At 36.4% G+C, this 24875-nt stretch overlaps 1 protein-coding gene across 1 annotated transcript in view; it reads right to left on the bottom strand.

Moving 5' to 3' along the window:
• Window positions 1-24667, bottom strand: part of LOC116463464 (platelet-derived growth factor C) — a 268783-nt gene extending 244116 nt beyond the window's left edge. Inside the window, exon 1 of the mRNA XM_058434654.1 lies at window positions 24658-24667. The gene's annotated coding sequence lies outside the window, so the exon portion shown is untranslated. The remainder of the gene's footprint in view (window positions 1-24657) is intronic.
• Between the last annotated feature and the right edge of the window lie 208 nt (window positions 24668-24875).

Here is a 24875-nt window from a genome sequence, read left to right as displayed (position 1 = left end):
CTTGTGAGAACTCACTTAGTATTGTGAGAATAGCATCAAGCTATGAGGGATCCCCATGACCCCCATGACGCAAACACCTCCACCAGGCCCCACCTCCAACACTGAGGATTACAATTTAACATGAGTTTCGGTAGGGATGAATATTCAAACTATATCAACCTCCAATTAACTTTTTAAAAAATATCCCTTTTATGATATGAATATTCCCTTCCACCCCTTTGTATGTCCACACTGAGCGGATAGAGAGTGGGATATCCTATGTGAAGTCAAGGAGGAAAAAAAATTCTCCAGACACACAACATATGAATTAAACTAATGTTCTTAAATAACTAATGTCCAAAATGCACTATTGCATTTTCTATTTCAAAGTCAAAGGTGGAAAACGAAGAAAACTTCAATATCTTACCAAGTTATGCAAAGAAGAATTTCCTCAGCAGTATAAATCCGTGAACTTTGTTCACTGAATGATATGAAATTAAAATTCTATAATTGGGCATTTTATCACCAGATCCATATCTTACTGTGAAGAGTCACCAGCAAAGGTTAGCTTATGTTTGGACAGGCAAGTTTGCTGTGACAACTAAAGCAGGTTTTTTTTTTTTTTTGAGATGGAGTCTTGCTCTGTCGCCCAGGCTGGAGTGCAGTGGTGCAATCTCGGATCACTGCAAGCTCCGCCTCCTGGGTTCACGCCATTCTCCTGCCTCAGCCTCTCCGAGTAGCTGGGACTACAGGCGCCCGCCACCACGCCCGGCTAATTTTTTTTGTATTTTTAGTAGAGACGGGGTTTCACCGTGGTCTCGATATCCTGACCTCATGATCCGCCCGCCTCGGCCTCCCAAAGTGCTGGGATTACAAGCGTGAGCCGGTTTATCAAATTAGCTGTACTTGGTGGAGTGCCAGCTGAACACAACTTTTTTTTCCCTCACCTCAGCTCTATAAATCCGTGTTTTAGGCTCTTATCCCCTGTGCCTGACCAATGTATTAGACAGGGGCCACAGCCTTCAAGTGCCTTTTGGATATTGGCACAATCTCATTTTTAGTTATTAAAATGTTGCTCCAATTAAATGTCATAATTCCAGTCTCTCAATGCATCCCAGCTCCGATGCAGCCATGAATTCTGCAGTTGAGCCTGGGAGTGAGTAGGTTGCCTCACTGTTTCCCCAACTTGTCCCTCCACAACCCCTTCTCTTCTCATCATGCTGCAGCTGGCTGCCCTAGGATGAGGAAAGGGTGGAGGAATGAGAGTGAAAGGACAAGTTCTTAAGGGACTGGTGCTCTTGCAATATGGAATATGGGCCTTCTGTCATGGCAAATACCCAAAAAAAGTTTCTCTCATATTGGATTTGAGAATTCCACATTTCCATCTTCACCCTCCCCCTTCTCTAACACAGTACTGTTTCCTAACCAAGCGATGCATTTTTTTGGCTAACATTTTCCTTACAATTGTCACTCAACTCTTGCCCCAGTGGTATTCACAGAGGAGCAGGCGTTAGTGTAGCGTTCTTTTCTGATGACTCACACCTGGCTACTTTCCAAGCTATTGCTTCTGGCTTTGGGAAACATTACACTTCTTTTGCCCACAGAATTCTTAAAGGCCTGGCCACTCCCTTGGCAGCTGCAATCTTTGCTCTGAATTTTGAGCAGCTCCAATCCTAGACTATTCTAGGAAAGAATCAATTATGAATGTCTCGACCAATCACTCTGATATGAACCCAGAGGTTCAGAAACTACTAAGTACTTTGTCCTGTGTTCAGAAATACCTAAATTTCTGCAGCTTAACAAATAACCAGTTGGATGAGGGGGATACATTTTTATGTTTCTGGAAAGCTGAAAAGCATCCCATTTTCTACAAGTGACTATCTTAAATCAACTACTTCAAAGGTTCTTAACATGCCTTGTCATCAGCTTTGTATTCTGAGCCAAAACTCCTCGACTATGGGAAAAGTCTCACCTTAACATGTACTTCACAATAGGTGAGTTACAGTAGCTTTAGGAGAGTATATTTCGGATGCTGTTGGTGCTCCCAGAGCTTAAATGCACATACAAAAACCAAGGTGTACTTTAATCATGAAATTAGTAACTCTGGGTTAAAATTCTCCATAGGGCATCTGGTCCAATTCTACAGGCAATAATTTAATCAATAGTAAAAGAACTTTAATAAGATTTTTTCCAACTTCTCTTGAATACCCCTTAGAGACAAATAAATCCTTATATCACAAAGCTGACCAAACCATTTCTGTATAGTTCTAAGTGTTGGAAAGTTTGAATTTACATTGAGTCAAAATTTACCTACATGTAAATTTCACACAATTTTTCAAATTTATCATCTAAAAACTCATAAAACTTGACCTGAGCTTGGTTTGACTTTCTGGAAGAGTAAGTGTCTAAGATTGGAGTTATTTGGAAATCAGAGCAAAAATTGCAGTCATAAAGCTCACTTTTCCTGAGTTTGCTAAGCTGCAGAAACTCAGACCTTCTCTCTGAACACAGGGACCAAGTACTTGGGAGTTTGTGTTCCTTAGGGTTTAGGGGTGAGTGGAGTCACGGGTGATTGCCTCTTCCATGGAAGTGTCAGAGTCTAGTATTGGAGTTTCTTGAAAATCAGATAAAAGATTGAATCAGAAAACTCACTTATCCATATGGTAGCCCTATAGGTTTTTTGAGAACAATGGTCATTTCCCATTTAGACTGTTCTTCTTTAAACTCAATTTCCCCCAAATTTTTTCAATTTTTCAATGTATGACAGGTTTTAAAGTTTTCTTACTATTTTGGTGACCCTTCTGTTATTATTTTCCAGTTTTTCCAACATTCTACTTATGGTATGTATGGTAGACAGGATTTCTAACAACGCCAGAATGAATGAAACAGGAAACCACTTCTGTTAAAAGTTAACTTTAAAACAAGAGTAAAATCATGACTCATGTAGATATAAAAATGAATACATGTTAAAGATTTCATATAATCAATAAGGACATCAGGCAGACATTTTTACTGTTTCAAAAAAAATCTAAAGAAGAGAGATTTATGGAACAGAAATATTGAAAAGAAGGCACAGGTATAGACAAAACTGCTGTTTTGTTTTTGTTTTTCATGATGGTGGGAGGAGTCAGATAACCAGGAGAGTGTCTGGAGTCTAGATAATGCAAAGTTCTCCACTGAAGCACAGGTATCTTTCCTACATTTCCTTGCTCTAGATACTAGTCTTTAAAATTCACAGGATAATGATAAATATATAACCCAATACCTGATAGTTGTAAAATTGCCATACAGCTTTAAAGAGTTTCTTTGTATTATAAGGTTTAATATAATATGCCAGTAAACACTGAGGTTAGTCTTACGTAAAAAAGAGTAGGTGTTGAAAGTCTGCCCTTCTGTGGCATATCTTCAATGATCAATAGTTTGCTAATTGTATCTTCTCTTTCAAGTTTTCAATATTTCATGGTCTCTGGACTTAGCAGTTTCAAATTAGTTAACGAATTCAAGTTCATTGAAAAAATACCAACTTAATTCATAAGTCTGCTATATGCTTAACATACAAAATAAGTAAAAAATACAGTTTTTTGCAGATAAATTATATTCTAGTTGAACAGAACAAGGGGAAGATACATATAAATATATTAAAGACAAAGTATACCTCATTTAAAGGCAAAAAAGCTATTGGATTTTTTTTTTTTTTTTTTTGAGACGGAGTCTTTGTCCCCCAGGCTGGAGTGCAGTGGCGCGATCTCGGCTCACTGCAAGCTCCACCTCCCGGGTTCACGCCATTCTCCTGCCTCAGCCTCCCTAGTAGCTGGGACTACAGGCGCCCGCCACCACGCCTGGCTAATTTTTTTGTATTTTTAGTAGAGACGGGGTTTCACCGTGTTAGCCAGGATGGTCTCGATCTCCTGACCTCGTGATCCGCCCGCCTTGGCTATTGGATTTTTAAAAATGAGTTAATATGTTAAGTTGGAATAATCAGAAATGACTTAATGAGAAGATTGAATTTTCACAAATTATAACAAGATACAGAGTACTCAAAGAGAAGGAAACAGAAAGAATGGATTCTAGATTAGAATAATTGGAAATATTGCTCAGTCATTCAAGGGTCTTAATAGTCAAGTTAATGAATTTGTATTTAATTCTTAAAACAGAACTATTAGAAATTTTTTTAAAATGTTATTTACATAATAAGAACAATTTTGTGATTTAATCTAACATAGCTATGAAGGTTAGATTGGAAAGCACAGAGACTTAGATAAGAAGACCACTAGAAAGTAGAATTTGTGTAACTTGACAGTAATTTTTTTTTCTTTTGGCTATGGAGCAAGAAGGGATAGGAGTAGAGAAGGGAGAGAAAAAAATGAAAGATGATTCCAACTTTTCCAATGTAGGTAAAAATCTCTATTAGCTTCCTAGGGCTGCTATAACCAATTACTATAACTGGTAGCCTAAAACAACATAAATTTATTCTCTAACTGGTCTGAAGTCCAGAAATCCCAAGTCCTGGTGTCAGCAGGGACATGCTTCCTCTGAAAGCTCTAGGGAAGAACCTTTACTAGCCTCTCCCTAGCTGTTGGTGACTCCTGCAATCTTTGGCTCCCTTGGTTTGTGCAGTATCACATCAATCTCTGTCTCTATCTTCACATGGCCTTCTTCTTTGTGTTTCTCTTCTGTATCTCCATGCATCCACTTCTTATAAGGACACCAGTCATTGGATTTTTAAGACTCACCCTAATCCAGTTTGAGTTCCTCTTGATCCTTCACTACCTGCAAAAACTCTGTCTCCAAATAATGTCATCTTCTGTGGTTCTTGGTATACATCAATTTTTGGTAGATACTAATTCAATCCACTATGGGTAACTTGGAAAAACATGGTTTCATGACTTCTAATAAATGTTCTGCTCTGTTCTCTTAGAAAAAAAGTTACGGTAAATTCAGGTTAAGTTTTGAGGAGCCAGATTTGTGAATGGGAAAGGCTGGAGTAGACCAACTCTTGGCTATTAAATGCAGAGCCAAAGATAATAATAATAATAAAAGATGGAGTCAGTAGTAAAATTTAAATTATGAAAAAAGAAGACGTTCTACACAAAGCTTTGGTCTGAATTAGTGAAGCAAGAAGGCAGAAACCAGGTAAGAAATAAAGTGTCCTGGCTTCCCAGATATTACCAACTCGGTCCATTGCTAAGGCAAAGCTGAGTTTATTGCTTACTCAGTAAGGAGGAATACCACCTCCACAGAGCCTTGGCAGTATCTCAAAGCAGGAGAAGGTGAGGTCATAATTTATTGAAAATGAGAAGTTTGGTTTAACTTGGATCTTCCAATGCAAGGACTTGATTAGGATCGCATAATGATCACATATAACAGTCAAAGACTGCTGGAAACAGCAACATGAGGATTTTGAGGACAGGAAATTAAAGAATCTTGGGGCTCAAATTACTGATGTTTTCCATTAAAAAAAAAGTTGATAGGTCTTTCAGAAAGTTCTTGGAATTAACAGGCAGATCATTTACCTGTGCAACAGTCTCCAGGGAAAGTAAAATTATGCTAATGAGACAGTGTAATAGCAAACTCCTGTTAATGCGGACAATAAAGTGTGATTTCTGTTCTCTGTGCCCTTTCTGAGTGTGAAGGTAGACAGCTTCCGGTCTTCACGGGAAACAGAGACACAAAGTCACAGCCAGTAGGTATGGAATTAGGAGCTAGAAAAAAAAATCTAGGTAAATTCTTTGAGGTGCAGACCACAGAGCCTAAGATAAATTTTTGTTGTGCTTTCATTTTATTAAAAAGATGTCTGCAACCTTGGCTAAGGGTTAAAAAGGAGTTGTGAGTGTATACAAATTTTGAAACAGTAATAATAAATCCAAGAAGGAAATGGTAATAAAATTAAGAAGTATAAGGCTTTAGGAAATACTATATTGTTTTATTTAAAAATAAACTGGGTGGTTTCCATGAAGGGTTATGGTAGACATTACTAAAGCTTCCTGAGAGCCAATTCTCTTCTTTGTGGATTTGTGAAACACTATATTTACCAGTCCTCTTTCAAATAGGCAAAGCCATGTGATGAGTTATGACAATAGCTTGTGAGTGGAAATTAATTCCATGTGTCACTTCTGGATGGAGGCAATGAAAATCTGTTGCATGATCCTCCCCATTCTTTTTCAACCACTTAGACTATGGTGGCTATATATGGAGATTCTGGAGCCACAAGATAAAACCAGTCTAGATCTCTGACTCATTTGGAAGGGAGCTGCCCTGGAGAGCCTTGCAGCTGACTTTCTGTAGGCAAGAAATACACTCCTTCGTGTGTGTGTGTGTGCGTGTGTGTGTGTGAATCCAATAGAGTTTTGGAATTGATTTATTCCTGTATTATATCCTATCCTAAATAATACTTGTGGTAATACTATACAGAAAATTGTAAGTGAAATGAAGAAATGATAACAAACTGGGTGAAAAAAATCATAAATAGTTGTTTGAAGGACCTTGATGATAAAGAAAAAGAGGGAAAGGAGAGGTGTCTTCAAGGTTCTGGAAGAAAAAGTACATTTTTCATATTTTGTCTAATTAAAAAAATTGGATGACAGAGTACTAAGACATTCAGAATTAACTTTTCAGATTTTTAGGATCATAAAATTAGCGCTTTTCATCAGATAATGTCACTCTTTACCTTCTGATCCCCAGGACTCATATTAAAATTCATATGTTTGGTGATTTGCCAGGAATTTGACCTTATAGCCAGGAGTTTGATCTCACTGAAACTAAAAGCCTATATTACATCACTTTACTCTTTGAAAAAATGTTCTCTGCCCCTCTATCCTCTAGATTATTGAAATATATTTTGATGGTATTTAACATAAGAAATAGTTGAAATTATTCTTAATTTATCATAGACTATTTCCTTGAATAAATTGTTTTTATACTTTTTCTATCAATTGCCAGTTACGTACAATGTGCTCTCATAATTCCAGGAAGTAGTGTTACGGCTGTCAAAAATGATGTGTTGCATAATCAGTAACAGTAAATAGACTAATTCTTTGAAGCCATTCCTGCTGGAAGGTGTATAAGAATATCCACTGGAAAGTGCCAAAGTATACCTGCCAACAACTGAAGCCTAGGAGTTGAAGGATTTAGGGAGATAAATAAGGAAATGTGCTATAACTGTCTTGAAATATTGAAATATTAGACCGGGAGGGCATTGTGAAAGTGCACAGTGATCTCTTGTTTTATGTGGCAAAGTGTTCTGTTGAGGAAAAAAGTTATCTACGATTAACCCAATTTTACTGCTAAGTCCTGAGAATGTGTTTTGTAAAAATGTGTCAATATGAGAGAAAAAGAACACTCTGCTAATCAAAGCCCAGTGCTTGGTAAGTATTCAATACATTTTTGGTAATAAAGGAAGTAAAAATGAAATAATATAGTCACTGAGCAGTTGGTCTAGAAAATGAAAACTTATCTTTTAGTAACATTTAGAAAAGGCTTTCCTCTAGAATTCTTGTCTTCATTGTAAAAGCTTGGGCTGTTAGTGGATAATCTCTCCTGGAGAAAAATGGAGCCAGAGTGTTAGGTTGAGGCTCACGTTGTAAATAACTGAGCTGGATTTGAGAATGGGGATGTGGGTCACATGAATGGTGACAGTTGGCTTAAGTGGCTGAGCCAAGTTGGGACTATGATTTGAGTGACAGTCTTGGGAAGAAGCCAAAGCAGAAATAAGGCAGATGTCCAAAAGAATCACCAGACATTCTCCCTGAAAATGAAATCAGGTTAAGGCAATGGAGCAGAAAACAGGAAAAACAAGAGAGAAGATGAATACTGGGACCCAAACAAATTCTTGGAAATGAAGAGTAAAAATTGCAATCACTTCTTAGAAGGTAAAGTAAATGCGCTGTGGCAGAGACTGCTAGCACTATCCTTACTTCCTTAGTATTAACAACCTCACTGCTCGATGGACATACTGCAGTCCAGGAAAAATTGAGGACATGCCCCATCCTCTCTTGTAGCTAGTTAAGCCCAAGTGACTAAATTTTACCCAATAAACTGTAGTAAAAAAGGTTGCGTGACACTTAGAGAAAATATACTTTAAAATATATAATTCAAAGAAAATAGACTTTAAAAACACACATACACATTGTACACACAACACACACACACGCACACATGCACATACACAAACACACATATTCCCTTACAATACAAAATACAAAATAAAAATAAAATACCAAATACAAAATAAATAGAAAAAAATTAAACATTTAAAATTTTTATTTATTTAATTTTATTTTAATTTCATATTTAAATGGTTATTTAAATATTAAAAAAATACAAAAAAATAAAATACAAGCTAGAATAGCTATGACAAGCTCCAGCAACCATTTTGGGTCATGGGTCTGGAGAAGGCAGAGTAGAAAGTGAAAGGATCTTAGGTCTTTAAGGACTTCATGAAGTTTCCATTGCTAACTCTGACTTGCTTATCTCTGGATCTGTTTTACTTAAATATATATATATATATCTTATTCAAGCTCCTGTTATTTGAGTCTATGTTACAAGAAATACAGAGCCTGATTGGCCTGGACAGTTACAGCTATTTCTCATTTTGTCTCTAAACATGGAGTTGCCTTGAATATAATAGAAAATTTTCAGAGACACATCTAAGTGGGAGCTTGACAAACACTGATAGTGACTCACAGTGCTGAGCACTCACTAAGGCGCTACAATACTTGAAATTTTTAATTGGGTTTGTGTCACAGTGCAAAGCAGAATGTATTTTGTAATGGTAGTTTTTTTTATATATTGTGGTGAATTGATGATAATCATCCTATGATTTAGATAGCAAGAAACTTTGACCAACCCTCTAGTTTTTCAGATAAAGAGACTGATTAAGATCTTGACCAAAGGAAGATAAAAATCCAATTTGTAGTAGAAATGAAACTAGCAACTAGGTATGGTGATTTTCAGTCTCTTATCTTTCTATTCTATTGCAATGCCCTATATCAAAAGGGACAAAATTGTCTTTGCTTTTGTCAAGATATAATTGTATAAGAGCTCTCACTGACCACAGATACTGTCTGGTATATATTTTGAAGGCCTAAAAAGTTCTCCTTTGAAAAACATAGAGTAATTTAAAATTTTTGAAATTTTATTTTGGGAAGTTTATTTTTTTTAACTTATTATTTATTTATTTATTTATTTTGTTGGGGGGACAGAGTTTGGCTCCTGTTGCCCAGACTGGAGTGCAATGGTGCAATCTCGGCTCACCTCAATCTTCACCTCCCAGGTTCAAGCGATTCTCCTGCCTCAGCCTCCTGATTAGCTGGGATTATAAGCATGTACCATCATGCCCAGCTAATTATTGTATTTTTAGTAGAGACGGGATTTCTCCATGTTGGTCAGGCTGGTCTCAAACTCCCGACCTCAGAAGATCTGCAAGCTTCAGCCTCCCAAATTGCTGGGATTACAGGCATGAGCCACCACGCCCAGCTATTTTGGGAAGTTTCTATAAATTTACATCCCCACCAGAACTATACTTTCATACTGACCTTAAAACACAAATAGCACTCCATATTAATATGTTTAAAAGTTTTTTTGCTAGTGTAGAGAGCATCTAGATGATTCTAACATATGCAGAAATCAGAAGTAGATTCAGATTTTGTGCAGACCTGGACTTATACAATTTGGAGGCATTCTCTTTAAAAGAACACAAAATTACAAAAATGAAACTGGATAATAAACTCCATTTTTGTATAGAAAGAGAAAAGAAATCACATGAGACATAAATTTTTAAAAAGTGACAAATTCCACAAACATTATACAATTGAAAAAAAAATACACTATTTTAATAAACTGACCATCTGATACATCCTTCTATTAAATTTCTCCTATATTAATTTGATGTATAGCCGAATTCACCTCTTCCTGTGACTCAATTTTGTAATAACACCTGCTAGAACAGAGAAATAATTATACAGAGAAAAGAGAAATTGCTCATTTTTTTCTATAGCATGGTGGGTCAAAGTTTACTTATTATTGGTGGGTTAGAAATGATGTTTCAGTTTTTCAACTTGTTATTGGCAATATGTTGTAAATTTTTAGGACTGTGATAATATTGAAGGAAACCTCCAACTTGTTTATTTCAAATGTGAACTGTGTGTTATTTCAGGACATTTCAAATTTTCTTGTGCCGTGACTCATTTTCACCAGAATGTCAAGGTCATTCATTGAAGTGTCAACGCTTTTATTATAGTTGCATGATGTGAGTTGCATATTATTTTTTACTAATGTTAGTGTTTCATGTTAAATCAACAAGAAATTAATAAGACCATGAATAGCTATGACATGGGAAAACTTATTTTAGGCCAAGGAAAGAGCATTAACAAAGTCATGGTCTGGCAATTGTAAGGCGCCCAGTTAGAAGAGAACATGTGTAGAGTAGGGCGCCACTGGGTGATTCGATCAGAAGAGTGTGTTGAAGCCAAATTGAGAGGTGGAACGTAGCATCAAATGCCAGTAAATAGTTGTGAACAGACTGTATTGCCTGTAAGTTAAGTAACTAAAGGCTTGTTAGTAGATCACAAAGACAACAAAAGGTAATATAATGCACTGTTAAGATCACGAGAAAGTGAAAAACTGGCTCAGCTGGCAGACCATCCATGGTGTTCCTAACTCACATAAACAATGCTCAGACAAGAAAAGTTGACTCTGCAACCGTAAAAGGGACTAAACATTCCCCTCTTCTGATTAACATAAGAGATTGCTGCTTCTTTACAAAGGCAATTGTATCTCTGCTTTAATTCTTCCGGCTTTTAGATAAAAAGTACTAAGATACCTGGGATCTATCACAGTGTTCACATCGAAACCACATTTTCCCTGGGATACCCTCAGTCAGTGACTGAATGTGGCAGAGGCACTGGAGTTGAGATATTTCTGCGTGATGTGAAGCTCTTCTAATAGACAAGGCAATTTCCCCACTGGCCTGGCCAAGATTTTCTCAAAGCAGCACTGCAGTCAGAGGTTCTTTCCACCCAATCCTCCTGGCCAGTCTCCTTTCACACATGTCAGACCAACAGAGTACTCTGTAGGCTCTCACTGCCCACTCCTGCTTCTTCGTTTCTTTATTTTTCGCAACGTTTCTTTTAATAAATTTCTTGCACTTCTAATTCCAACTTGGTGTCTGCTTTCTGAAGGAACTAATCTGATGCAGTTAGTATTGAACATGGACTGAGAGAGCAGGAAGAAGGATGTGGACCCATCACTCATTGCCTAATTGGTATAAAGGATACTGCCCCAAGTGGTATGAGGGTTACAGATAATCATTGGCACAGGTTGGTGGCCCAACATCTGAACATTTCACCAGAGGTGACATGGGACATGTCCTGGCCATTGTGGTGATTCTGACATTTAAAAGATTTGGGGGAGTAGTGTATATGTAAACATGGATGTGGAAAATATTCTCAATGTGTGACACTTTGAGTGTTGAAGCTGGGCTCCCACTTTTGTGGAAAGAGAAGTACCCCAGAGAAACAAAAAGCATGAAAACTTTCACCAGTGGCTAATGTCCTGGCCAGAAAAGTACTGGAAAGAAAAGTATTAAAAAATCAGCGATAGAGAAATGGGTGGTAGAGGCATGTAGGTGGACATATAGGAATGGGCATGAAATGTGAAGATATTTTGAAAAGCACATGTTTGTGCCCACCACAAAGCATCCACCATGGAAAAGGCATTGAACAATTATGTGAGCCAAGTGACTTGACCAGACTTTGTCATCAGCCATTCAAGAACTGGCACAATGGACTCATAGATAAGATGAGCATCATGGCAGAAATGGAAAATATGCATGTGCTCAACTGTACAGGTTCTCACTTACAAAAACTAACCTACTGCTGCCTCTGAATATCTAACTTGCCAGCAATGGAGACTGATGCTGAACCCCCAATATGACACCATTTCTCCAGTGGAACATGCAGATGATTTTCCACCATAGGTGGAAGGCCCCATCATCTTTGAAGAGCCAGAATTCATCCTTATGGAAATAGCTACCTATTTTGGGTAGAGGTTTTCTTTCCTGCCCTCAGAGTCTTAGCCAACACCACTATTTGGAGGCTTACAGAGTACTTGATCCATGGGTAGTAAATCTCACAACACATATCATCCGACCAATGAAGGGAAGTTTGGTACTAGGCCTATTTTTTATGGAATCCACTGATTGTATCACATAGTACACAACCATAAGCAGCTGGCCCCATAAACTCCTGGAATGGCTTTTCGAATGTGTATATGAAGTGTCAGCTTACAGGCAATAGTCTCCAAGGAAGGTGTTTCACCCTCTGGGATGCAGTATATGTGACAAATTAGAGACTTCTTGCTATGGTGTGAATGGTTGTCCCCTCTGAAACTCATGTTGAAACTTTATCTGCAATGTATCAATATTAAGAAGTGGGGACTTTCAAAGTTAATTGGGTGATAAAGGCCTACTTAGGACCTGGGAAGAGAGAAGCTGAAAGATTGTTTTTAGGAAGCTTTGTTATATGGCATGTGGCCACCCCTTCAGTAAGATCTATATTATTATTAGAACTTATGGAATTTGATATACTTATATTTGTTTGTTTAGTAATGTCACAGCATAATCAAGGTTGGCCCAGTGACATTCAGGTTTCACATGTATGCATGTATATGAGAATAGTGGAATAATGACAAGATGGCATGTACGCTTACTTTGTGCAGGCATGTTAAAATTGCTTCACGTGTATTATCTCATTTCACTCCAACAACAACTGTCAAAATTAAAAAATTACTCTTATTACCACCATTTTACAAATAAGAAATTGAGATAAAGAGTTTTCCTAATGTGCCCAGCGTCACACAGCTGTTAAACAGTGCAGCAAGCATTCAAATTTAGCTTGACTCTGGAGCCTGTATTACCTACACATTACCTGCAAAAAGATAGAGAAACCCAGCAGGAATACATTCTTCATGCAGAGAAGTTCTGAATTATCATGTGCTCATGATAAGATCTACTTATTAATCTGCTCTATCACAGGGATATGCATCACAAATTAAATGAAGCAGGGAGGATTATGATATTCTTTATGTGAATTAGTTTTGTCTTTCTCTTCCCTAAATATGAATCTCAGCACTCTGTGTGAATTCAGGAGCTTTGGAGGCAGACAAGGCCTGAGTGTGAATTTTGGCATGTTAGTAGCCATGAGAACTGCAGTGAGATATTATTTCCTTGTTTTTAAAACTACTGATAATAGTATTTATTTTACAAGTTGTATTTATGTTAAGAGTATATGAAAAGGTCTAGTGTATCTATAATAAGGGTTCAATATATTTCACTTTTCTTTCCTTCTTTACCAGGAAATTGGCTAACATCACTTTCCTAAGATAATATAAAGATGCATATTTGTTTATTTCAAAATTTATATTTCCTTAAATAATATATTTTTATTCTGAATATTAATAGATTGGATATTTTTGATAAATAATTTTTCATATTGAAGTGATGAGGAAAGCACTGTATAATAGAAAATAACTTGTTCAAGCATTGGGAGTATCTTAATATAGAACTTTTCCTTGTGATTTTCATAGCAATATGAATAGCTTATTTCTCTTTTAAGAGTTAGTAATTTGATCCATAGATCTTTTCTACTCCTTAATGCAAGATTTGTTGCTTTTTTGTGTTCCACCGAAACCAAAAATATGTGACTTTTCAGTAGCCATGATGCCTGTGGAATAATATTATCCTCTAACTCAAAAATACCCAGTAGAAAGATCTTTATTTATTAATTTTTATTAGTTCATTCCATTCCATGAATGAGAATATAAGCTTTTGTATTACTGCTCCAAATAGGCATTTTTACATGAAAAAAATGCATAGTTTTAGTTAGAAGTCTAATTTTAGGGAGCTTCCATCTATAAAAATGTTTTCTTTTTTTTTTTAAAATAAGTTACTGCAAATCACAGAAAAATAGCTACATAGACAGCAAACTGTTAGTAGATGCCAATAAAAGTATTTACTTATTGCTATTTTATAAAATAAGACATTTTTGCATAAAAATAGTAAATTTCATTGCAACAAATTAGGAATGCAAATTTATTTTATGAACCATTTATATGAGTATTAAATATTAGTCTCATGTATTTTAATAAATTGCTAAGAAGTCTAGAAAAAATTAGGAATGCAAATTTATTTTTATAAACCATCTAAAGCAATATTAAATATTAGTATCATTTATTTTAATAAATTGCTGGAAGTCTAGCAAAATCCTAGAATAAAAACAAAAATTCATATAATACATTGTTTAGCAGATATTCATCAAAAGAATATTGTAAGATTATCCAAATAAAGATTTTGATGCAAATTTATGTTTTCTATTGATGAGCAAAATAATATTTGATATCAAGAGAGTCAGCCTATGATTATAATTTATTAACAATTTAAAAAGAAAAAAGAGAGTAAGGCCTGCTATTAACAAAAAAAGAAAAAAAAGAAAAGTTAATTAAACTTGTCATTTGGTTACGCAAATTATGAAGATAAATGATCATTCCTCTTTGGCTATGAAGGAGTAAGCTTCTGATGTAAGAAAATTCTCTCCTGGTCTCTCATGAATATCTCACAAGCAGAGGCTCTGACAGCTTTTATATTGGATTATCTTTTCACAGATGTTTATACAGCAAAAGTCCTTGGAAAATAGAGATAGTATCTCCCACTGGGATGGAGGGCAGGTTTGTTTGTTGTCCACTATAATAATAAAGATAATGTCTCTCTCCCAAGCAAAGGTTGTGTGCAGGTGTGCTTTCAGTCTTACAAATAATTAGAATGTCTTAAACCAGAGAATCTTTTCTTATAACACCACCCACCGTGTGTGCAGGCACCACTGGCTCTAGTCACACTGACCTGTGGCAACTGAGGCTCATGGAACTGGGGCAGGAAAATGATGATACTCAGGCTATGGCTACTGCTGTGAGTAATAAACTTTCCTTTTCTCTGACCAGGAAGGACTGTGCTTCTGCATATCCATGAAACTATGGCAACCTAATATAGCTTGCAAGCAGGATAAAATCTCAAATCTTTCACAATTTTTGACTCTACTACATATTGCTTAAGGACCTAGATACTGTCTGCCACATAGCAACGAAGCACTTTTATGCACCTGAAATAACTGGGAACAAATAATTGTGGTAAACAGGTTTGTGGGAAGGAATTCCTGACTGCATAAGGAGTTACGAGAAATCATCTTCCCATTGGTTTGGGATAGGCCAAAGTTCATGGAATCCTTAGAATGTTTCTAGCAGCAACTCAAAGAAAAGCCAACTCGTAGTGGCTGAGAACACAGTCCTGATATGAAAACTTCCTATGCTGTAATCTAGTGTGAAAAGGTAAGCTGGGCCAATCATGGTCTTTCTCTCAAGATTTTGAATGCGAACCAGAATCAGATAGCAGCAGCTGAAAGGATTAAGAGAGAGATGCCATGAAAATCTAGTCAGAACCATGAAGATCTTAGGCAAGTCAGACTTTTGAGGAAGAAGAATATGAGTAAATAGGCAGAAAATAAAGCTTCTCTATAATTTTATAAAGTCTAAAATTTGGCAAGAGGAGAAAAGTGCAAATGGACAGAAAGCAAGAGAGAGGTGATGAAGCCATGTGCTTGAGAGAAACAGGTAGAGAGACAGGAGATGGCCATTCTTGGAGCTGCTTGAACTGACTGATTTTCAGCTTCAATTTATGCTCTTGTCTGTGCGTATTCCCACAGTGAAACCCATTTCTCATTGTATGGTCCCAGTGAGTTTCAGTAACAACAAAGCTCTAAAGAGATCATATCTTTTGCCAGTCATGCTAAGGTACTACTCTTTGTTCCCAGCTTAATTCTAAATCCTAAACAGAAAAAAAATGCACATGACCATGAAGTATCATACATATATACGTTAAAAGAAAAACTGCAGCCCAGTTAAATTTAAAGGAGTGTAATTGAGCAATGAATGATTCATAAATCAGGCAGCCACCAGAATCACAGCAGATTCACAGAGACTCCAGGGATGCCTTGTGGTCAGAACAAATTTATAGACAAAAAAAGGAAAGTGACATACAGAAATTGGCAGTGAGGTACAGAAATAGCTGGATTGGTTTCAGGTTGGCGTTTGCCTTATTTGAACACCGTTTGAACACTTAGCAGTCTATGAGTGGTTGAAGTATGGCCGCTGGGATTGACCAAGACTCAGCTATTGTTACAGGCACATACTCCTAAATTAGGTTTTCAATCTTGTCTACCTATTAAGCTAGGTTACAGTTTGTCCACAAGGACTCAAATATAGAAGTATGGAGTCCTTCTCAGGCCATATTTAGTTTGCTTTAACAATACTAAGTATAATACACATGACTTACAACTGGTAATTCTCAAATATAAATTATTATGTATTTTTGCTTTTTTTCCAAATGATCATCTTAGACATTTAAAATAAGTGATTAAAAAGAACCTTCTATATACCTAAAATTTCGCAAAACTTTTCCTCCAAATACACAAAAGTTTCCAGAAGTCGTCTTTTTGTTCTCACGATACCAAAACAAAAATGACATTTAAAATCTATAATTAGAAGTATTTTAAGGGCTTGGCTGATTCATTCATTCATTTCTACATACATTCATTCACTAACTCATTTAACAAACACGTCTTAAGGTGCCTTTTGTACACTAGGGCATAGCAAAAAGAAAAGAGAAATATATAAATAAGAATAAGATACAGGCTTTGCTTTCTGAAAGTTCACAGTCTTTCTTTGGGGTCAACAAGAACAAAATATCACAGCACAGTACATTTGTGGAAGCAGAGAGGAGTCTGACCTACAGCAGGGTTATTATGGTGAATAATTTTAGGGGGCACCATTCACTCAGAACCCAAGACATTCTATATATTCCTTTTATGCAATATCTTCTATGAGAACAGTACTACTAGGAATTGAGCAATGTTGTGATCCTGATTTAAGGCCAGGAAAATCATCACACAGAAGGAAATACTAGAGCTGGATGTTGGAGTTGGTATCGTATAGGGAAGGAAAGCAATCAAGGCATTAGAAACAAACTACGTTCTGGATACGGCTCGGCATTCATTCTTACTTCCATGTGCATTCGGGAACTATGGGTGGCAGAGAGATCAAAAACTATGTTTCCTACACTTTCTGGTAGCCAAAGTCTGGATGCAAAGTAGGCTATGCTAATTAGATGCATTGCTGTGAGATTTGGAATGTGGCTGTGTAGTAGGAACCTTGTATTCGGTGCTTTTTAACTAGCAAATGATGGGACAGAGATTTTAGAGTATAAAGAGATGTTAGGGTTTAAAGTAGTAGCTAGACTTAACGTTCCAGTGTCTATTGTAACTAAAGGCAGTCATAGTAATTGCAGGAGACAGAATCAGCATACCTGGCTCTAGCTGTCAGCATCAAGTGTGTCTCTGAGCTCATCGGTCCAGTAGCAGTCCCATGACTCCCTCTGCACCCGCCCTTCTAATCATCTTATAAGCATTTCATTTCCTGTGATAGATGCCTTTCTGCTTGCAGTGCCTGTTTACTACGCTAAACTCTGGCTGATACAGCATGCTCAAAGGCAAGGAGATAAAAAAAAATCTTGTGGTCAGGGAATGACTCACCGCTAAGTATGTTAGAGCCAAAGATGGACAGTGGTAAAAAAAAAAAAAACGGATGGAAAAATAAGGTTTGCAAAGATTGTAAAGAGTTTTTCAGTTCTGTTTCTTGCAAACACTTGGCATCTGGCAGATTTTCATTAGATGTTTGTTATATGGAATTATATTTAAAATCTTTAGAGTTTGGCCTTTTTCCTATAGGTAATCGAGTTGGTGGGGTGAAGAAGTATTGAACATTTTACTGAAAGAAGTAACATGATGAGATTTGTGCTTCTTATTTATAATTCTCTATGGATTACCCACAGAAAATGGGAAGGAGGTAGAAGTGGCTAAAGACAGAGAATCTATCACAGATTGTTCTGTAGCTTATCGTGCTACTGAAAAACCAGTTTACAAATTTGGTCACATTTTATACTAAGTTTATTATGTGATTTCAAAAATAGTAACTAAAAACATTAATATCACACTTGGTAATACTGAGAATCTGATAAAATTTTAAAATATTCATCAAGTTTACATAAGTTTAAAACTATGAGGCAGAGGAAATTGTAAACTGTGTTGGCATTATCGTCACACGGTGGCACCAATTTGGCAGGCAAACAGACATGTCTTCCATCCATGTTTAGTCAGTATTGTGTGAATTTGTTTATGGGTCTCTGTCTTTGAGTGATTTCGAGATATTGGGCTGTATTTTACCACATAGTGTTATTACAATTCAGGATTTTCAAATATCCTTTAACACTGTCACCTGGAGGTCATTTGTAGTGGTGGCATTACTACAGTAACTGAAAAATGTACCTTAAACTTTGAAACGGAGGTTAGATGTGAGGAAATGCCAGAATGAATTTGTTTAGAAGAGCAAACTTTAAGATATTAGACAAAGATTGAGAAAATAAAAAGAAACTTTTAAGCAAAAATGTGTTAAAATTGGTGGAAAGCTATAACATCCTCCAACGTTATATTGTAAATATAACTTATTTACAATATATTGTATTATATTGTTATATTGTAAATATTATTATATTATATTGTAAATATTTTCTTATTATATTTTAAATATTATATATTATTATATATTATATTGTATACATTGTATTGTGAATTATATACAATTTTATATTGTAAATATTTTTATATTTATATAAATATATATTATTATATTGTAAATATTTTCTTATATGACTGTGTGACAGGAAAACACTGTGTTCTTTACTAACCCATTCAATTTCCTTCTGGCAATATAGAAAGATTCTATTTCCCACCCTCCTTTCTAGTTAGGTTGGGGCCATGTGATGTACACAGCTAGTGGGCTTGTACCTACAAGTAAAACACCATATACAGTGTTGTACATTTTACCTTCGTTTTCTCCCTTCTCTCCCAACTTTTTTTTTTTTTCAACAGACCACATGTTGAAGCTGGAGATACTAGCTAGAAAGACCCTGAATTTCTGAGTCACCGCATGGAGGCAAGCTTCTCTTCAACAAATTTCACCCCCTACCTCATATACATCAATCCACATTAAAAGGTGATATAAATTGGAAATTGACTTCAATATTGTTCAGTTGCTGAGATTTTGACTGTTACAGAATTAAGCCTACTTTGATTTAAAGTCTACTACTCTGTCTCATTAGCGTCTGTGTGCTCCTTGAGGTCAGAGGTACTGCTTTATTTAACTCATCACATTTTCTTCATTAAATCTGGGACAATGCTTAGCATATAGTAAGTACTTAATGTATGAAGAACAAATGAATGAATGAGTATTCTAGGCAAGAGATAATTAGCACCTATAACTAATCCAATGCCAGAAGGCAGTTTAAGGGTAACTCAAGATGTCTTCAACTTAAAAATTATTTTAAAAGAGAATATTTACTTTTTATAATATTTAAAATTATAAAATGCTTTTAAAATATGATATTTAAGTTAATATTCTTTAGAAAACAAATTATATATATATTTTTGTGTGTGTGTGTGTTTTTTATTATTATACTTTAGGTTTTAGGGTACATGTGCACAATGTGCAGGTTTGTTACATATGTATCCATGTGCCTCAGTAAACTATCGCAAGGACAAAAAACCAAACACTGCATGTTCTCACTCATAGGTGGGAATTGAACAATAAGAACTCATGGACACAGGAAGGGGAACACCACACTCCGGAGACTGTTGTGGGGTGGGGGGAGGGGGGAGGGACAGCATTAGGAGATATACCTAATGCTAAATGACTAGTTAATGGGTGCAGCAAACTATATATTATTAAATATAAGACTTTTAAATACAAATATAGTGTCAGTTTTCACACAACTTTTTTTTAACTTTTTTCTTGAATAAATCCAGAATTGTTTTAAAATAAAAAGTAACGTGTCATGAAATTTATTTTCATGCATAACTTCTGCAATTAGTTGAATTAATTTTAAATCATGATGCCATTTGTTGTAACCTAATTGCTTCACAGCTCTATGGTCTTAAATTCTTTTTCTTACATCAATAGACTTTAATTTTTTGAGTTTTAAGTTTGCAGAAAGTAAACTTAAAGCTTTCTGTAAACTTTCTTCTTATGAGAATCTAACTAATGCCTGATGATCTGAGGTGGAACAGTTTTATCCTAAAACCATCTCCCTCCCAACCCCACCCCAGGTCCATAGAAAGATTGTCTTCCACAAAATCAGTCCCTAGTGCCAGCAAGGTTGGGTACTGCTAGTGTGGTACATTTGTTGTAATTAATGAACCATTTTTGATCCATTGTTACTTATTAAAGGCCACAGTGTACATTAGGGTTCACTCTTTGTGTTGTACAATGTGTTGTGTCATAACTGTATAATGACAAGTTTCCATCATTACAGAATCATGCAGAATAGTTTCACTGCTTTTTTATCCACTCCTTCCTCCTTTTCTGTGAAGCTCTGGTGACCACTGTCTCCATAGTTTTGCCTTTTCTATCATGCAATATGTTGGACTTATGCATTATGCAGACTTTTCAGATTGGCTTCTTTCATTTAGCAATATGCATCTGAGGTTCTTTCAGGCTTTTTCATGGCTTAATAATTCATCTCTTTTTATTGTTGAACAACAGTCCATTAAATGGGTGTATCACCATTTATTAATCCACTCACATGTTGAAGGACATCTTGGTTGCTTCCATGTTTTAGCACTTGTAAATAAAGCTGCTATAAATATTCATTGCAGGGTTTTGTATAGACATAGTTATCAATTCATCTGGGTAAATACCAAAGAGTGCAATTTTTAGATCATACATATAAGTGTGTTTACTTTTAGAAGAAACTCCCAAACTGATTTCAAAAGCAGCTGTACCATTTTGCATTTCTAATAGCAATGAATGGGAGTTCCTATTGCTCTGCATCGGCACTTGATGTTGTCAGTGCTTTCGATTTTAGCCATTTTATTATTGGGGTGTGTGGTGCTCCTTCTTAAATATTTATCTCATGGTACTATTCTGTCATTGTTTTTAGGCAAAGGTCTTCCTTCTTACTTATGAAAAGTGGAAGAAAATAGTAGAGAATTGAGGTTTACATTGGAGAATCCGAGACTAATGTATTTGAGTCTTAGATCACCCTTGAATCTTAGACTTGACTTTGATTTATGCACCAAGAGATTTCAGATGAAGATTATATCCCTAAGAATCAGAATTCTGTGCAATATACTTCATCTTTCCTCTCTAGAATTTTCTGGCTGACATCCCAGGGCAGGTCCAACTGCTGCGATGAGTGAATGAAGTGACATGGTGCCCCTGAAGAAATGAGAGACAGTCCCAACCCTTGCAATGGCCCCCGTCTTTGTCTTCAGAGTAGTTATACCCCTCCTTATGAATTTAAGCTTGTTATAAAATGAACAAGCAGACAACTGACATGAGAAGCTGGTATAAAATTCCTCTAGAAGCATTGAATCTTTTACCCTTCTCCCTACAGTTATGAAATCTGACAGACAGATAACATAATAGTCATAGAATGGCTGAATTATAGGACACATGTATAAGGCTAATGGCACTGATATAGTTGCTTATTGCAGACTGCCAAAGATCTGTTAACATTCTGAAATGACTATCAGGTGCTGAGTGATATTTTTAAAGGTGCTGAGACTGGATAAGCCAAATTCCTCATCAGAGAAGCACATTCTGCCTTTGTTCACACCTTCCTTTCAGCAGTAGGCTTTGGGATGATGCTCTAAGTCTGACTGGTGTATGTAAATATTATCCAAAGGATAAAAGCTAAAAATTTCTGTAACTCAAAAGAATTCTAAACTTTCCGCTAATGATGCTGGGAAGAAAGAATGCAGGTTCGATGGTTGAAGAGATTTTACTTTATACCTGGTTCATGTTATAGAAAAACGTATTTCTTAAATGGAAAGCCAAGGTAAACCTAGTTGATTGACAATATTACAGTAGTACTAAAGGGCAACATATTTGCCAAATACACTTCAGTGTAGCACTATATGGAGTGGAAAAGGTTGAAGTTTGTCCAAAGGTGAGATAGATTTAGTTTTATATGTTTTGATATTGCAGGTAAAGAAATTATTATCACTTCCCACTGCTATCCTGAGTTACATATAACTCGTGTTATACAGACCTAAATGTCTTACTGTATGCTCACTTCAGGATATGTGCTAGCAGTAAGAAAATTGGGACAGTATTTTAAGAAAGAAATTTCTGAAGAGAAAGGAGTAGATAGGCTTCAGCTTTAATTTCAAAATAATAACTAGTTATTTAAACTATTATTACAAATATTATGTAAATAGTAGAAGCATAAAAGCATCTAATCATTAGTCACATAGTATGGATACTTCTATATCTTCATTTCTTTTCATTGAGTGACATCATAGTTAGACCAAGATGTTTAGCAACTGTGGTAAACTGTATTACCCGTCAACAAATATTCCATCTTCTCTTGCTACTGAGATAAATGTACTTTCCTATCCTATCAGTGTTGAGCTTTATTATATGGCTTGCTTTGGCCAATAGAATGTAGGTAGAACTAGCATGTTGACAATTCTGGACTTTAAAAGACATTACCAGGTCCTGCTAGCTTGTGGAGCACATCTGAATCCAATTCAACTCATGGCCCGAGCACTGCTGCAGCTCACAGCTAGAGCCAATAATGATCAATATGAAGAAGACATAAGTAATTGTAATAAAAGCCACTGAGATTTTGAGATTGTTTATTTTTCTTTTTGTTATGGAGACTCATTTACAACTAGAAATATCAATACCTAGAAATGAAGTGTTTTTCACAATGACAACAAAGAAATTGAGTGTTCCAGTACTAGATTGGGGCTGGTTTGTGTGGAAAGGAAACTTACAGGAATCTGGAAAAATGACAACCTATGGTAGGTGATCGGGAAATACTTGGCTAAACTTTTAAGTGCTTTTGAATATATGAGAGACTAAGCATGCACTTAATGTGTTTGGAGTTTGTTGCCATTTGCTCTATTTCTAAAGCTAATACACAAAGGACAAGCTCAGATATGAACTATAATGTTTGTGAGAATGGAGGGTTATATAGAGAGTCTAAGCAATCTTGGAGGACTGGAGAATGAAGTAGTCTCTCATTTCTGTTAGTAAAAGATAAAATTGAGAAATCCCTTGAGCCATAAATATTGATTGCTATTCAAGACACAACCTCAGAGCAAAAACAAATCAAGGTGCATGTCAATCACACATTTGTTTAAAACTTCAGATTGTGGCCTCCAATAATTCCTTTCAGCTGGAAAAAAAATGTCTGAGGAAAAGTGACAAAGGACTTGGTCCCTGAGAGCGTTGATAAGCAAGAAGTACTTGTAATTAAGTCTAGTGACAGATACCTGGCTCAAAAAGAATTTTGGTATGACTACAGCCCTAGAATAAAGAACATAAGTCGGTAAACTTTCTGAACAAGTTGGATTACTTAATGCTACTGCTAGCCTGGATTTTTTTTTAAAAAAGAATATCACTATATTAAACACAAACTGACACTTGTGTGCCAATTCCATGGCCAGGAGGCAGGCTGAGAAGGCATCCCAGCCACCCTAAATGTCAGAAACCCCAATGGCCTCTTAAGATCTGACCAAAGAACTAAAGCAAAAGGGCTTCCCAGAAGGTGGTTGAAAGAGCCATGGAGAAAATAGACTGAGGAGCCATTGGCAGGAAGACAAACTGGGGCCTAATCACAAAAACAGGTGTTAACTTCAGTGCAGAGGATGTCTGCAACATTTGTCCAGCAAGGTTTCAGAATTTCATGAGCCAGTGACTGCTCTGCGTCTCCCACTCTTCCTATTTTCAGATGGAGTGTTTATTGTGATTAACCTGCTTTGTCTTACAATTGTATTTAGGGTATATGTGAGGGTAGATAACTTGTCTTTATATTTCATCAGTCTCAAAATCAAACAGACTCACACTTAGACTTGATGCAGAGACTGTCATGAGATCATGTACTTACATCCTGGTGCCATGATTAGATGAGACTTTCAGTGTCTTCTGTGTGAGCCCATTCCCACACTGCTATAAAGAAATATCTGAGGCTGGACAATTTATAAAGAAAAGAGGTTTAATTGGCTCATGGTTCTGCAGGCTGTATAGGAAGCATGATGCTGGCATCTCCTTGGCTTCTGGGGAGGCCTCAGGAAAACTTACAATTATGCCAGAAGGTGAAGGGGAAGGCAATTCATGGCCAGAGCAGTAGCGAAAGAGGAGGGGAAGGTGCTACAGACTTTTAAAACAATCAGATCTCAACAGAACTCTATCATGATAACAGGGCTAGAGGAATGGTGCTAAACCATTTCTGAGAACTCTACTGAGTGATCCAATCACCTCCCAACAGGCGCCACCTCCAACATTGGGGATTACACTTCAATGTGAGATTTGGGCACAGACATTGACCTAAACCATATCACCTTCCTTTTGAGCAGAAATAGTGAGTCAATTATGTATATGAAAGGAAACAAGAGAACGTGACAGATGGAGGTTGATTGCATTACTGTTCAACAAGTATTCATTCTCCTCCCCCTTTTCCCCTGCTTGGGAAAACCCTATTTCCCCATCTCACTGATGTTGGCCTTCACCACTCACCTGTTTTTTGTCAATGGAATATGGATGGAAGTGACATTGCAACAAGTCTGAGATGGGGCTTCATGGAGCATTGAATTCTCACCAGCTCCCTGTGTTCTTGCCTCTCATCACATGAGCATCACAAAATCTATAAAATATAAATTGAATAGAAGGTAGGGGTGCTGCACATTTGGGCGCTGGAATGATAAGAGCTGCAGGGAGCATGTGTGAACCTCACC

This window comes from Hylobates moloch, unplaced genomic scaffold, assembly GCF_009828535.3.
Source record: "Hylobates moloch isolate HMO894 unplaced genomic scaffold, HMol_V3 SCAFFOLD_37, whole genome shotgun sequence".
NCBI classification, from domain to species: domain Eukaryota; kingdom Metazoa; phylum Chordata; class Mammalia; order Primates; family Hylobatidae; genus Hylobates; species Hylobates moloch.
Note: the sequence above shows the minus strand (reverse complement) of the source record. Positions and strands in the feature narration are given on the sequence as shown.